The sequence below is a fragment of the Canis lupus genome, chromosome X (assembly GCF_048164855.1).
Source record: "Canis lupus baileyi chromosome X, mCanLup2.hap1, whole genome shotgun sequence".
NCBI lineage: Eukaryota > Metazoa > Chordata > Mammalia > Carnivora > Canidae > Canis > Canis lupus.
In genome coordinates this window covers 41,734,128-41,745,193 of record NC_132876.1, presented here as the reverse complement: position 1 = coordinate 41,745,193, position 11,066 = coordinate 41,734,128, and the positions used below count along the sequence as shown (strand labels likewise).

Below are 11,066 nucleotides of genomic sequence, written 5' to 3'. Positions count from 1 at the left end.
GTCGAGGTGTTGAACGGTTTTTGTTGATTTTAGGGGGGGATCTCTCTATTTCCTGGATCTGAATGCCTGTTTCCCTTCCCAGGTTAGGAAAGTTTTCAGCTAGAATTTGTTCAAATACATATTCTGGCCCTCTGTCCCTTTCGGCGCCCTCGGGAACCCCAATTAAACGTAGGTTTTTCTTTCTCAGGCTGTCGTTTATTTCCCTTAATCTATCCTCATGGTCTTTTAATTGTTTGTCTCTTTTTTCCTCAGTTTCCCTCTTTGCTATCAACTTGTCTTCTATGTCACTCACTCGTTCTTCCACCTCGTTAACCCTCGTCGTTAGGACTTCTAGTTTGGATTGCATCTCATTCAATTGATTTTTAATTTCTGCCTGATTAGCTCTAAATTCTGCAGTCATGAAGTCTCTTGAGTCCTTTATACTTTTTTCTAGAGCCACCAGTAGCTGTATACTAGTGCTTCTGAATTGGCTTTCTGACATTGAATTGTAATCCAGATTTTGTAACTCTGTGGGAGAGAGGACTGTTTCTGATTCTTTCTTTTGAGGTGAGGTTTTCCTTCTAGTTATTTTGCTCAGTGCAGAGTGGCCAAAAGCAAATTGTATTGGGAAAAAGAGAAAAAGAGAGGAGAGAAAGAAGGAAAGAAAAGAGAAAGAGAAAAAAAAGGGAAGAAAAAGAAAAAAAAACGAAAAAAAAAGGAAGAAAAAGAGAAAGAAAAAGAAAGGAGAAAAAAAGGGGGTGGGGGAAGGAAACAAATCAAAAAGCAAAACAAAACAAAAACAAAAACAAAACAAAAAAAAAGAACCACAGGGGAGTATCTTCTGATTCTGTGTTTGTTAAGTCCCTTGGCTTCTCCTGGAAGTTGTCAGTCTAGCTGATCTTCTGGGGGAGGGGCCTGTTGTGCTGATTTTCAGGTGTTAGCAGTTGGGGGAGCTGCTGTGCCCCTGCCTGGTGCAGGGCTCAGTGGGGGTTGTTTACCCCGTGAGGCGGCAGGAGGAACAGCCCCAGTGGCGGGGCAGCTCTGGAAACCTGGATTCAGCTCCGGCAGGAACTCCGTCTGCAGGGCCTGGCGGCTCCGGGCGGGGCCGCTGATCTGCTCAGCTCGGGGCAGGAGCGTCCTTGCTGTCCTGGGCTCTCCCGGCCTCTGCCTGTCCCGGGGGAGGCGGGATCCTGGGCTGTGTCCCGGCGCCCTGTGCTCCGGAGCCTGCGCTGTTGGATTCGCGCTCCCGGGCCGCGCAACCCCCTCCGCGGAGCTGCCGCCCGCGCCCCCCCGAGCTGCTCCTGGAACCGCGCAGCCCCCTCCGCACGGAGCCTCTTCCTCTGCCCGAGCCCCTCCGAGCTGCTCCCGGGGCCGAGCAGCCCCCTCCGCGGAGCCGCCACCCGAGCCCCTTCAGCTGCTCTGGGTCCCGCCGGGTCCCGCCGTGCGCGCTGCAGCCCTTAGGGAGCTCGGCGCACTCTCCTGGGCGCGCAGTTGCTCTGTTACTGTCCCGGGGAGCCCGAGGGCATCCTCGCCGTCCTGCGGTCCTGCTCCAACTCCCCGCGAACCCCTTTCCCCCGGGAAGGTCGGTGCAGCTCCTGTGTCTCCGGGACGGGGCTCTCCTGTCCTGGGGACACTCGCCCCGGCCTCAGCCCGGCTCCTCGCGGGGCCCCTCCCCCTTGGAGGCCTTTGTTTCTTTACTTCTTTTTCCCCCGTCTTCCTACCTTGATAGAAGCGCGAACTCTTCTCACTGTAGCATTCCAGCTGGTCTCTCTTTAAATCTCAGGCCGAATTCATAGATTTTCAGGATAATTTGAAGGTTTTCTAAGTAGTTTGGTGGAGACAGGTGATTTGGAGACCCTACTCTTCCGCCATCTTGCTCCTCCCTCCCTCCATTCATCTTTCGATGGACACTGAAGCTCCTTCCACAGTTTGGCTAGGGTGGACATTGCTGCTATAATGGAGTGTAGCGTGTATACAGTTGATGTATATTGGAGTATAGGTGTCTCCGTTTTTCACTGCATCTGTATCTTTGGGGTAAATCTCCAGCAGTGCAATTGCTGGGTTGTAGGGCAGTTCTATTTTAAACTTTTTGAGAAATCTCCACACAGTTTTCCAGAGTGGCTGTACCAGTTCACATTCCCACCAACAATGCAAGAGGGTTCCCTTTTCTCCACATCCTCTCCAACATTTGTTGTTTCTGTCTTGTTAAATTTCCCCATTCTCACTGGTGTGAGGTGGTATCTCATTGTGGTTTTGATTTTTATTTCCCGAATGGCAAGTGATGCGGAGCATTTTCTCATGTGCTTGTTGGCCATGTGTATGTCTTTGGTGAAATTCTGTTCATGTCTTTTGCCCATTTCATGACTGGATTGTTTGTTTCTTTGCTGTTGAGTTTAATAAGTTCTTTATAGATCTTGGATACTAACCCTTTATCTGATAGGTCATTTGCAAATATCTTCTCCCATTCTGTAGGTCGTCTTTTAGTTTTGTTGACTGTTGCTTTTGCTGTGCAGAAGCTTTTTATCTTGATAGATTCCCAATAATTCATTTTTGCTTTCATTTCCCTTGCCTTCATAGATGTATCTTGCAAGCAGTTGCTATGGCCAAGTTCAAAAAGGGTGTTGCCTGTGTTCTTCTCTAGGATTTTGATGGATTCTTGTCTCACATTTAGATCTTTCATCCATTTTAAGTTTATTGTTGTGTATGGTGTAAGGGAATGGTCTAGTTTCATTCTTCTGCATGCGGATGTCCAATTTTCCCAGCACCATTTATTGAAGAGACTGTCTTTTGTCCAGGGGATAGTCTTTCCTGCTTTGTCGAATATTAGTTGACCATAAAGTTGAGGGCCCATTTCTGGGTTCTCTATTCTGTTCCATTGATCTATGTGTCTGTTTTTGTGCCAGTGCCACACTGTCTTGATGATAACAACTTTGTAGTACAACCTGAAATCTGGCATTGTGATGCCCCCAGATATGGTTTTCTTTTTTAATACTCCCCTGGCTTTGAGGGGTCTTTTCTGATTCCACACAAATCTTAAGATGATTTGTTTCAACTCTCTGAAGAAATTCCATGGTATTTTGACAGAGATTGCATTAAATGTGTACATTGCCCTGGGTAACATTGACATTTTCACAATATTAATTCTTCCAATCCCTGAGCATGGAATATTTTTCCATCTCTTTGTGTCTTCCTCGATTTCTTTCAGAAGTGTTCTGTATTTTTTAGGGTATAGATCCTTGACCTCTTTGGTTAGGTTTATTCCTAGGTATCTTATGCTTTTGGGTGCAATTGTAAATGGGATTGACTCCTTAATTTCTCTTTCTTCATTTTCATTGTTAGTGTATTGAAATGCCACTGATTTCTGGGCATTGATTTTGTATCCTGCCATACTGCCGAATTGCTGTATGAGTTCTAACAATCTTGGGGTGGAGTCTTTTGGGTTTTCTAAGTACAGTATCATGTCATCTGCAAAGAGGGAGAGTTTGAATTCTTCTTTGCCAATTTGAATGCCTTTTATTTCTTTTTGTTGCCTGATTGCTGAGGCTAGGACTTATAGTACTATAAGAAGAATAGCAGCAGAAGAAGAGAGTTAATAAAGATTTGAGCAGAACTCAAAGAAATAGAGACCAGAAAAACTGTGGAACAGATCAACAAAACCAGGAGTTGGTTCTTTGAAAGAATTAATAAGATAGATAAACCATTAGCCAGCCTTATTAAAAAGAAGAGAGAGAAGACTCAAATTAATAAAATCATGAATGAAAAAGGAGAGATCACTACCAACACCAAAGAAATATAAATGGTTTTAAAAACATATTATGAGCAGCTATATGCCAATAAATTAGGCAATCTGGAACAAATGGATGCATTTCTGGAAAACCACAAACTACCAAAACTGGAACAGGAAGAAATAGAAAACCTGAACAGGCCATAACCCGGGAGGAAATTGAAGCAGTCATCAAAAACCTCCCAAGACACAAAAGTCCAGGGCCAGATGGCTTCCCTGGGGAATTCTATCAAACATTTAAAGAAGAAACCATACGTATTCTCCTAAAGCTGTTCAGAAAGATAGAAAGGGATGGAATACTTCCAAACTCATTCTATGAGGCCAGCATCACCTTAATTCTAAAACCAGACAAGGACCCCTCCAAAAAGGAGAATTACAGACCAATATCCCTGATGAACGCAGATGCAAAACTTCTCAACAGGATACTAGCCAATAGGATCCAATAGTACATTAAGAAGATTATTCACCATGACCAAGTGGGATTTATCCTCAGGATGCAAGGCTGGTTCAATGCTCATAAAGCAATCAACTTGATAGAGCATATCAACAAGAGAAAAACCAAGAACCGTATGATCCTCTCAACAGATGCAGAGAAAGCATTTGACAAAATACAGCATCCATTCCTGATCAAAACTCTTCAAAGTGTAGGGATAGAGGGAACATTCCTCAGAATCTTAAAAGCCATCTACGAAAAACCCACAGCAAATATCATTCTCCATGGGGAAACACTGGGAACCTTTCCCCTAAGATCAGGAACAAGACAGGGATGTCCACTCTCACCACTGCTATTCAACAGTCTCTTCATCTCGATGGCTCTCCTCAAACACAAGTATTTTAAGAAAGACTGGTGGAATGTTAACTAACTGGAATTAAAATAAAAACTTAAAAAAAACCCAGAATGAGTGGGAAAAATAATTGGTGGAACTGACCAGAGAGTGCCAGCAAGCTCTCCCTTTTGACAGCATGATTCGCAAATGTTCAGAGAGGTGTGTTATGGTATTGATGTAACTCTGGTCCAAGGAGGAGGCCTTCCTGTTACCCTCCCCTCCAATTTCTAGCCAGAAGTTCTATTCCCTCAAATCTCAATGATACTAATGAGCTTCTGTTTAGTGTCATTCGTTTTAATAAAAATTTCAGTTTATTACACATACCGTGTCTGGGCATTAGCTTTCTTGTCTTAATTACTAGATAGCTCCTAAACTTTGTTTTCCCTTTCTTGTCTTGTTATCCTTCATTATAACTAGACTCAGAAGCATATCTGGGCATTTTTCTGTTATTTGACATAATCTGCATCACCAGGCAGCTGCCTTTCAGAATCCGTTTACACTTCTTCCAAAGGCCCAACCTTTGAAAAGAAGAAATAGAAAAACAAAAATGAACCTGTGTTCCTAGGTTCCCAGGCCCTTCAATTCACTACCTTGAATTCCACAATCATTAAAGATATCTCCCTGATTTTCTGATGGTGTCAAAGTATCAATAGGAATGGGTAATAATCAACAGCTTTGATAAGTCTCTGCAGGCTCTATGGCATAGCCTAGATTAAGGCTGGTCATATTTGAGTTATTTCCAACTTCCTCTGTGCCTTCAGTGAAAAATCCTAATGACTAAGACCCAAGGAGTTTGTAGCACATACCCTTACTTCTAATGGTACTCAGGAATTCTTCTTATAATTTATCCTTTTCAAGAGGGTCTGCTTCACTCCGTTGTAATTAGAGTCACATGTGTGTTATTATGTTTCATACATATTTATGTCTGTATCTATTTACAGTGGTACAATGATGATTCCTCTCCTCTTCCTTTTCTCTGAACTGCCCCCCTGGAGCCCCCTATATTCCTGTCTTTGATATCTTTAGCCATGGCATCTGCCCTATGGATCCTCAGATGCTGCTGCTTATTTAAAAAAATCAAGTCTCATGCTCTGGGTAAAAGGCTTCACACCTATTAGACATGTTATACACTTCAATGGGTCAGGGGTGGTGGTGTTATTTCTTCTTCTTTTCCCCATATGTAACACATTCAACTCAAATTCAAATATGAGCAGGCCATTGGTTTTAGGGGCTGTGGATACAAATTGATAGTTGTTAAAATTAGAAAGGCTGGCAATCTTGCCTAAGCTTTGAGTTCTATGTTGCTAGAATCTAAAACTCCTTTGTTTTCTCTTATTAATACTACCTCAATTGTTGTGGATGCTTTTCACCCTCCCTGATAATATGAACTCCAGGGGGGTGGTCTGTAGACTTTTTGCCTACTCCACAAACATGGCAGCTAGATGGCTTTTGGTAGTACAGCCAGTGCTTAACTTTAGAGAGAAGTACACTCCCTACAAGTTGCTAGAGAAATCCAAAGGATTATCTCCTTTCATTTCGGGCTGAGACTCTACATGGATCCTCTTCTTTTAGGGACACCATTGGGAGCCATCTTATTCAACAACCATAATGTACCACATTTTTTTGTTGCCCTAGTAATAAGAGCTTCTGTTCAGTATTTTGTAGAAAAAAAAAAGTTTTTTACAACAAATATTTAAATTACCTACATAAATATACAAGTGACATGTAATTTTATACAAAAGTTTTAGAAGCACATAGCAAGTTGTCTTGTTGAGCTAGGAATTATTGAGGATAGTGGGGATCTTGAAGTTGAGACTACATGACTATCTGTAAGGGGCATTGTAGTTGAGATTTCCACATGGAGTTGGAAGCTAGTCTAGCTAATCTCTAAGGTTCTTCCAACTCTAAGGTTTAATGTTCAAAAACCAATCCTCAAAGGGTGTATACCTCATGTTATATGAACCAGAGCTGAAATCTTAGGCTCTGGGGAACCTCTGCATATGTTTCAAATGTCTGGTATTCTCAGCATCCCTGGTACACATTCTGAACTCTGGGATAGTGTTAAAAGAATTTCAGGACTCTGCAAATACACTATTCCTAGGTAGGCTACATCTTCATATTCCCCATTGTCCTTAGTATACTCACACACATAGTAGGAATAGAATGGATGATGGTTGTATCTGAATTTTCAGATCTAAAAATGTACCAGAATACCTACTTTCTGCCTTCCCTGAAATTCATGATGGCATGGTAATGACTCTCTGGCCAGGTCATATTCATTGGCCTGGGCAACTTACCCCTCTATCATGGCATTCTTTAGGGTGGCATGAACCCAGCATCATACAGAGGAAGAAGTCATGAAGGAAATCATATCATGTGCTTCCACTCAACCTCTCTTCATATTTGTAAACCTACTTAGAGTAAAATAAGATTCCCATGTACATTGGAGATAACATTCCATTTAGGAAATAAAATTAAAAAAATATGTTGGATTAAGGAGGCGTAGTCCAATTATTTCACACTAGAGATAACTGTAGATGCTATGAGATTATTTTTTTGTTTTAAAATCTCAATAGTTTTAGTGCTTATGAAGCTAATTACTTCTCCCTCACTATCTATTTTCCCTTGTGCAAAGAGACCCGGACTATTTTAAATTCACAATGCCACAGAGAAAACTCTGTCTGAAATTCATTATTGATTTTTTATTCAGTTGCTAGGACATTGAGTTCTTTCCAGCTAAGCTCCTAGGTTACACCACTTACCAGTAAACATAGTGATAACTTGAGTTTTTTCAGATAGAATATGGTTTGGTGGAAAGGTAGGTAGAACAGGGATGAAACAGATGAATGGCCAGTAAATGGAAGAATAGTTAGCACTGGAGAGAATGGCTCACTAGGTAGATGATGCTGATAGATTAGTGTTGGCATCTTAGAAAGGTCACCCTTTCCCAGCCTGAATTCTGTATCTACTGTCAAATAAGACAAAACAATGAGCTTTTGTTACTGAGAAGAGATAGGCTGGAAGATGTGGCTAATGATACTGGTCAAGAGCATTTTCCGATTTTGAATTCCAGAAATAACAGAGATCTCTCCTCCCAGAGGCAGGCAGTGCTGTATATGATCAGGCCGCTCCCCATAGGGTGTGTGGAGAGTCCTTTTATAGGAGCAAAAGAAGAACAAAATAGGATGTAGCTCATTTTCAGGAAGAAGAGAGGAGTCTGGGATCTCTGGGTGGCGCAGCGGTTTAGCGCCTGCCTTTAGCCCAGGGCGCGATCCTGGAGACCAGGGATCGAATCCCACGTCAGGCTCCCCGTGCATGGAGCCTGTTTCTCCCTCTGCCTATGTCTCTGCCTCTCTCTCTCTCTCTCTCTCTCTCTCTCTCTCTCTCTCTGTGACTATCATTAAAAAAAAGAAAAAAAAAAGAAGAGAGGAGTCTAATCAACTCCAGTTGTTTGCAAACCCATTAACTGTGTCACTCCACCTCTCATGAAAAGGAGTAGTAAAAGACGGAGAGAGGGCGTTCCCGCCGCTCATCCAGAATTCTAAGGCTTTCTGCAGAGATTTGAAAAATGGCAACAAATGAAAGTATCAGCATCTTTAGTTCAGCATCCTTGGCTGTGGAGTATGTAGATTCACTTTTACTGAGAACCCTCTACAAGAACCATTTTAAAATGCTTGGAACTGGGCAGCCCAGGTGGCTCAGCAGTTTAGCACCTGCCTTCAGCCCAGGGCCTGATCCTGGAGACCCGGGATCGAGTCCCACGTCAGGCTCCTTGCATGGAGCCTGCTTCTCCCTCTGCCTGTGTCTCTGCCTCTCTCTCTGTGTCTCTCATGAATAAATAGATAAAATCTTTTAAAAAATGATTGGAACTATATGTTGAATAATTATACAAAGTTCCAGATTGCAACATGGGGATCCTTGATAGTTCATGAAGTTCTTTATTTCTTGTTCTGTTTACCTGGATTTTTGTTTCAATTTATACCTTTCATGAAAAAGTACAAAATTCAAAAGGATAAACCAGAAACATGGGAAAACCAATGGAAAAGTTTTAAAGTACTTCTCTTTAATCACTTTTGTATCCAGCTTCCTTTGATCTGTGGAACTTATTATTTTACAGAGTATTTTAATATACCTTATGATTGGGAAAGAATGCCAAGATGGTATATGCTTTTAGCAAGATGTTTTGGCTGTGCAGTGATTGAGGATACCTGGCACTATTTCCTGCATAGGCTCTTGCATCACAAAAGAATATATAAATATATTCATAAAGTTCATCATGAGTTTCAGGCTGCATTTGGAATGGAAGCTGAATATGCACATCCTTTGGAAACTCTGATTCTTGGAACTGGATTTTTCATTGGAATCATGCTTTTATGTGATCATGTCATTCTCCTTTGGGCATGGGTGACCATTTGTTTGATAGAAACTATTGATGTCTATAGTGGCTATGACATTCCCCTGAACACTTTAAATCTGATCTCTTTCTATGCTGGTTCTTGGCATCATGATTTCCACCACATGAACTTCATCGGAAACTATGCTTCCACATTTACATGGTGGGATAGAATTTTTGGAACAGACTCTCAATTTACTGCCTATAATGAAAAGATGAAGAGGATTGAGAAAAAGATGCAATAAATATCTCATCTCCATCATCCTGAAAGCACACACCTTCCTGAATTGAAGTGAATAGTTAACATTGCTTCTGCAGAGCAGAAATAAACATGTGTCTTGGCTGCTAAGTGATACAAAGAACATTACCAACCTTTAATTATCTTCCTAGCGGGAACTTTTTCTACTTTACATAAAAGTTCTGTATGTGTAGAAATAAGTAAATCTATAACGAAGTATGATTTTCATGAGGAGGTTGTAAAGGCCGTGTTGCTAACCTTACAGAAAGGTTCTAAGTAATGGAAAAAGTATCAGTCTGTCTTTCCCCCGTAACACCAAAGGCCTGAAGCTAAGATTGTCTTTAAAATCTTGTAAATATATAGTGGCCATTTCAGTATCTCTTAGCAGGGTGTTGGCCTCATATTGAACTTTATACATTTTCTAGAATTTGCCTAAACATCCAAGTATCATGGGTCGAACCGTATTGATCGACAGTGAGAGTGAGGCGGCCAAATCCGGAATAGCCCGCCCCAAGAACTTCCACTCTGGTCCTGAGCTGACTGGTTTGGGGGTGATTCTCCTTCTTTGAGAAGCCCTTTTGGATGGCAATGTGCTACTGGTATCTATAAATTAAGGCGTTTTCGAATTGTCATAAATGGGATATTTTAGTCTAAAGGATTTCAGGTTACTTGAATTTTTTTTTTTAAAAAATGAGCTTTATTTCTGCTATTTACCCTTTCATTTTTGTATATCAAGTTTTCATTATACTTAAAACTGTATCTTGAGGGAACCCTGGGTGGCGCAGCGGTTTAGTGCCTGCCTTTGGCCCAGGGCGTGATCCTGGAGACCCGGGATCGAATCCCACATCAGGCTCCTGGTGCATGGAGCCTGCTTCTCCCTCTGCCTATGTCTCTGCCTCTCTCTCTCTGTGTGTGACTATCACAAATAAATAAAATTAAAAAAAAAAACTGTATCTTGAAACATTGTGAACTGACTTGCTGTATTTGCACTTTGAACTATTGAAATAAATGTGATTTTTTTTTTTTTTTTTTTTTTTTTTGGAAAAAAAAGACGGAGAGAGGCCAAGTGCATCACAGTGACGGCCATTTCTCTACATGATAGGAAACATAAGGAGTAAAGAACAAACATTTCACATACCCCTTAAGTCCAGGGTGAGCTTTTAGGGAGAAAATTAGTGATTAGAAGTGACCATAAAATACTAGCTATTTGTGCTGTTTGAGAAACACTCTTAGCAAGATCCACAACGTTCTGTTACTTCAACCTACAATTACTTATCTGAATCCACTTAGCTCAGTAATTCAGAATTATATACTACAGTGATGGAAAATAAAGGCCTGATCATATTTAAATAATCCTTAAGATGTAGAATCTACCTTGCCCAGGGTAATTTTAGCACATACATGATGACTACTTTTGCCCATCTTTTTTTTTAATTTTTTTTATTTATTTATGATAGTCATACAGAGAGAGAGAGAGAGAGAGAGAGAGAGAGGCAGAGACACAGGCAGAGGGAGAAGCAGGCTCCATGCACAGGGAGCCCGACGTGGGATTCGATCCCGGGTCTCCAGGATCGCGCCCTGGGCCAAAGGCAGGCGCCAAACCGCTGCGCCACCCAGGGATCCCCCTACTTTTGCCCATCTTAATAAGGGATCCAAGGCCCAGAGTGGAAATAAGACATCAGTATGCATAGAAAGAGGCTGCCAGTGATAATGGATTCCAAGTATCTAAGAAACTTGTATAATTAATAGCTGAATTCCTCTGAGACTGATCCTTTATTGACAAGCACATGGGTGGGCCAAGTTGTCTTTTGAATTTTATAACAACAGTCATCTATCCTAGAGGTG

At 41.6% G+C, this 11,066-nt stretch overlaps 1 pseudogene; it reads left to right on the top strand.

The window, feature by feature from the left end:
* Positions 1-8,130: 8,130 nt before the first annotated feature.
* Positions 8,131-9,293, top strand: LOC140627759 (methylsterol monooxygenase 1-like; annotated as a pseudogene).
* Positions 9,294-11,066: the final 1,773 nt, after the last annotated feature.